At 38.2% G+C, this 5,422-nt stretch overlaps 1 pseudogene; it reads right to left on the bottom strand.

The window, feature by feature from the left end:
* Positions 1 to 1,068: 1,068 nt before the first annotated feature.
* LOC143543897 (non-specific lipid transfer protein GPI-anchored 5 pseudogene) lies at positions 1,069 to 1,588 on the bottom strand (annotated as a pseudogene).
* Between the last annotated feature and the right edge of the window lie 3,834 nt (positions 1,589 to 5,422).

Raw genomic sequence — 5,422 nt, forward strand, 5'->3', positions numbered from 1 at the left:
TGTTTTGTGATGACCACGGAATGATAGAGGTCCATCACAAAAGATGAATCCATGGAACCTAAATAACGTTTTTTGCATCTTCCTTTACAAAGATGAATTTATGAAACCCAAATAACCCGTTTTTTTCATCTTCCTCTATAATAATGAATCCATGGAACCCAAATAACTTTTTTTTCCAAACCTTTCCACAAAATGACCCGAACATCCTTTATAATGTCAACTATTTTCAAAACCTTATACAAAGCGTATCTACACCCGATATGGTTCCACAAACACAATACACATAACGAATGTTTCCGGAAACATAACCGACATCCGTTTCGGTACAAGAAAAAGGATCGAGCAAGACGTAAGCAAGCATTGGAAAGAAAACAACCCAGACCGGAGCCAGTAGGAAAAGTATTGGTGAGGTGGTCAAGTGGAGGATTTCGCTTTGGCCCGTGTGTGGCTAGACATTTATGTAGATCTGAATAATGGTAACATTTAAGTTTCGCGTTAATATTTTCTTTTACATATTTATAAAATTTCTCAGACTACCATCTTTAAAAACAAATTAATTATACCTTCCTGATTTCATTGCCCATTGGTAGCTTGATAGTTATGTATACTCACTCTAGTAAACGGCAAGGCTACTTGTTAGATGAAATGAGCTTTAGAGACTAAAGAACCCTTGCCTAGATCCGCTCATTGTAGAAAAACAATAAGTAAACAGTTTAAATCAGAAACAATTTCCACAACACAAAAGTAACATCGATTAGAACACTCTGCAACATCAGTACATTTGTTTAATAAACACAAAAAGGAAACCATATTTTATATAAGTAATTTCAAAACACACACAATTTATTATTGACGGAATATCTCCATAGTCACTTAATATTTGCTAAAATACACGATAGAAGGATGTAACACGTTCCTTTGTTGCCACCAGCATCATCACACCGTTCACCATTCATAATAACTTGTTTGGATCCTATTTGAACATCACCAATAAGAGATTATACCAAATTAAGCTTTTCCCCAAAAATATATATATATACCATGTGATAAGTTCATACATACCACAAATTATATGCTAGTTGGAGCAGGTCCATTTGAGGATTCATCATCTAAACTTGCTGGTGATTCGGCTGGAGCCATCGTTGGTGCATTATTACCACCTTGTAAGACCGATAATGTTAGTAGGATGAGCTATTAATAAACTTAAAAAATCATGAATTAATACTTAAACATGAGTAGAAAAGATTATATGTTTGATACCGTTGCATCTACTAACAGGCGGAGTCTTGACGTTACAAACACGTGGAAGGCCTAGTGCAACGGTTTTGTTGATCTTGATTCCTAGCGAAGACAAAGTGCTACCATCAAGGGCAGTGCAAAGGCACTTTGGCTGTGATTTAACAACATTAGCCAGAGATGAACAGCACGAAGAAGATGGCGTTATGGAACTTCCAGTAACATAGTTTAGGCACGGTGCCATTCCAATGAGTACACTGGTACACCCTGATTGGGCCATCGAGCCGCCCCAACTCATAGTTATCAAGGCAAGTGCTAATGCTAGATGACCCAGTTTACCACTTGAAGCCATTTCAGTATAGCTCAATATGGTGTACTTATTTCCTTTGGCACATCTACGTATTTATAGGGCAAGATAGTTGCCTGTTTGATTTGTGATGGCAATAAATTAGTATTGTAGCCTACAATTTGACCTTTTATTTCTAGTTGTCTTCAAGATATAATTAATTACTTTCATATGAGAAAGTATAATAAACTACCAACAAGGGGCAGACCCAAGGAGGGGCAATGTGGGCGCCTTTTTATGAGGCACAAAAACTTTTAAAAATTCAGATATTATATATATCTTTTTAGAATACCTAAATACTTATAAGCCTATTGGAAGTGATTTTGCAAGTTGTTACGCTTATTGCTATAATTTTAATCGCCGTTTGCATTATTCAACTAGTAAAGGCTTGAGGGGCATATTTTTTTCTGCTCGGCCGGGGTATGTGAATTATCAGGGCCGCCGGTGCTATCATCTTCGTGCACGTTTATATCATAACCCTTAAAAATCATCTGGTCTAGTATGTATAGTTATTAATTAATAGACTAAATTACAACTTTCATATCCTTTAAATATTGCCAAATTATGGATCTGGTTATTTAAAAATTTTACTTTAGTCGTTCTCCTTTATATGAGAAACTCTTTCGCTTTTAATCCTTTAACTTAACGGTCATTCAGAAACTCTCAAGCTAGAGCATGCTCCAAGATGTGAGGGCAAAATCTCAGTCTTTCAAGTTTGACAGAGGGCCGCAAGGTGTAACAAAATAGGATACACATGGAATCTAAAGGTGTAATTTTAAAAATGGCCAAATGGGGTCGTAGTTATCACTACAAGAAACTGGTCTTTTTGCGACGAAACCTATCTCGACGACATGATGTTGTCGGTATATCTAGTTATATCCTGACGACATGTTGTCGGGATAGAAAATCCCAAAATTCTATAAACGTGTCAATTGTTAATACGCGAGATCAACTTTGACTAAACCAACCTTTGACTCTAAACTTATCCCGACGACATGTTGTCGGGATAGAGTGTTTATATTTTATTTTCCCTTTTCTTTAAAATCATCTTAAATTAGAAACAAATAATAAAAAATTAAATACCCTATCCCGACAACATGTTTTCGGGATAGAGTATTAATATATTATTTTTTCTTTTCTTTTAAATCATCTTAAATTATAAATAAATGATAAAAAAATTAACTATCCAATCCCGACAACATGTTGCTGGGATAAGTATTTATATTTTATTTTTCGTTTTCTTTAAAATCATCTTAAATTAGAAACCAATAATAAAAAACTAATACTCGATGCCGACGACTAGTTGTCGGGATTGAGTATTTATATTTTATTGTTTTTTTTTAAATCAACTTAAATTAGAAACAAATAATCAAAAGTTAACTACCCAATCCCGACGACATACATACATACATACATAGAGATGGTTACATACACACATACAAACATATATACATACATACATACACATGTGCAGACATGCTTACCATTCACACACATATACACGTATATACATATATACACTCATACACTCCCATACATGGGAAGCAAATTGTTCTTTACTGATCTTATTAATATTTCAATTGTGGTAAATAATATAATAAGATAGTCCAACAGTTAAAGATGTCCTCTAAGTTGTGCATATAGACATTCAACGGTTTTTGCCTGTGGTACAGATCATTCTAAGGAGCGTTACGGCGCTGGTAGGAAAAGTTTGCCAAAGGATGACATTTAATAAGGTTTTCTATCTAGACCATAACAACTAGGTAGGTCACCTAATATAATAATATTAAAGACTTGGTTTACGCGCAATAGACGATTTCTAATTCATGATTAATTCACTTGAAGATAGTTTACTTTTGTTCCTAATTTCTACATCTTTTAATGTTCGACATATCTGTTTAATTAGTACTTGTAGGTATTTTGATGAAAGCCTTCTTAATTATTTTTCACAAAGCTGTATATATGTCGGAAAACAGTCTCATCTCAGTCCGATAATTATATACAAGTAGTTGAAATAAGAAAGTTACAATCCATTGAACAACTGAAATATATCTTTAGGGTGTGCGTGAGTTGGTACGTTTAGATAGTGTTTGCGATCAAACTGAACGAAAACCAAAATTTTGGTTTAGGAAACGATCATTTCAGCTATTCGTATGAATTAAATTTCGTTATCGATTGGTTTTTCAGTTTTAAATTTGGGTTTGAGCTGTTTGGGCATGAAAAGACTCGTTTAAGCTAACGTGAAGACCCATTAAGAGTTACGTATGGGTTAGATTTCGAGTTTACATGTGAAGAGGCGAAGAGCCATAGTATCAGAAGTGTAAGCTAGTACTCGTGCATGCATACGTAAAGCAGATCCTAAAAGACTTGTTATGGTGTCATGTTTCTTTGTGTAAATAAACTAACCCATCAATTAAGGCTAGTTAACGCCCAAAAGCTAAAGAGAAATAACCTGTCACTAATCTGTCGGTAATTAACGATGGATTATTACCTGAAGAAACACTAACCGGACCCCGGGCAGATTACGGGTAACCTGGGGGTTAGATAGATGTTTCCCACGAGGGGTTAGACCCGGCAAAGATGGTTCTTCTGATAACCTGCAAAACAGACACCGTGAGCTTGTCACTGAGAAGGGGGGTTCCTCCTTGTGACCACCCTCCGGCGTGAGAATCAGACTAGATTGCTCTTTAAATATAAATGTATATTAAGAGATTGCTAGAGCAGATATCAGGTATAATATGATGATAATATGATAAGATATGATGATCATACCATTTGGGGTATTTATAGCCGAAGGTAGGTTTCCAAGGAGGTGTGGCCGGCTGAATAGTATTCCTGTTCTACCAACTGTGGCCTACGCACGTGCCCTGCTGGTAGTTGGTGGGTAGGCAGCGGCTGACATTGACCAGGCCTGCTGTGTACTATTCCTTTTCCACCAACTGCCGGCTATGCACGTGGTATGACAGGAGTTGGTGAGTAGGCAGCGGCTAATAGTGACATACAGTACAGGAGCATGCTGCTCGCCATACTGTTGTCAATAAGCTGTCGTATCTTTAGTCAGATCTTTTGCCCATACGTCGTCAGGTACAGTACAAAAGATCTTCCCGTATCGTACGGACTGGCTTTTGGGCGGGAGTATTCCCCCTCCCGCCTTTGTGCGGGATTGTTCCCGGCTTTGCTCATTCCTTCAGGTGACACTGAGTGATTGAGAGCTAAGTGCCTTGTGCGTGTAGCCTTGCTGCGCGGGTGGCCTTCCCTGATGGCTTGTATCCGCAGCTGCGGGAACAGGCAGAGTACTTCACCATTGGGAGGCATTTCCTGCGGGAACAGCTTGCGTACTGCGCGTAAGGACGTCACATCTCTGAGCATGGTTGGTCCTGCGGATCCAGTTGGTTTCTGCGCAGACGTCCCTCTTCAAGGTGAGTCTTGCGGGTCCAACTGGGCTCTGCTGGGACCTACCTCTTCAAGTCCCCCCAGTCCAATGTTCTTCTCATGAATGTTTAATAAAGTGAGGTGAACTTTTGGACTTAAGCAAAGGGTTTTGAAAAGGGTTTAGTTGTAAGGTTTTCCATGGGGATTCTTCCCGCGGAAGTCCTTGTCACTTGCAGAAATTCCCGACTTTCCTGCTTGATCTTTGGGTATGATGCGGGTAGGTCTGTAACCTCCTCGCAAGTCAGGAGCGTTGAGTCCCACTTGTGTGGATTCTCCAAGAGGTTTTGGTAGTTTTGAACATAGTGATCAATTATGTTAAAACCACCAATTCCATCCTGGAGCTTCAAACAATGTAGTTCTCGACGTTCCCGCTATGCGGGGATGTTATTCCCGTTTCCGCAAGCATTG

The sequence above is a fragment of the Bidens hawaiensis genome, unplaced genomic scaffold (genome assembly GCF_021521415.1).
Source record: "Bidens hawaiensis isolate Kalapana, Puna unplaced genomic scaffold, B.hawaiensis_p1.1 tig00000888_1, whole genome shotgun sequence".
Lineage (NCBI taxonomy): Eukaryota > Viridiplantae > Streptophyta > Magnoliopsida > Asterales > Asteraceae > Bidens > Bidens hawaiensis.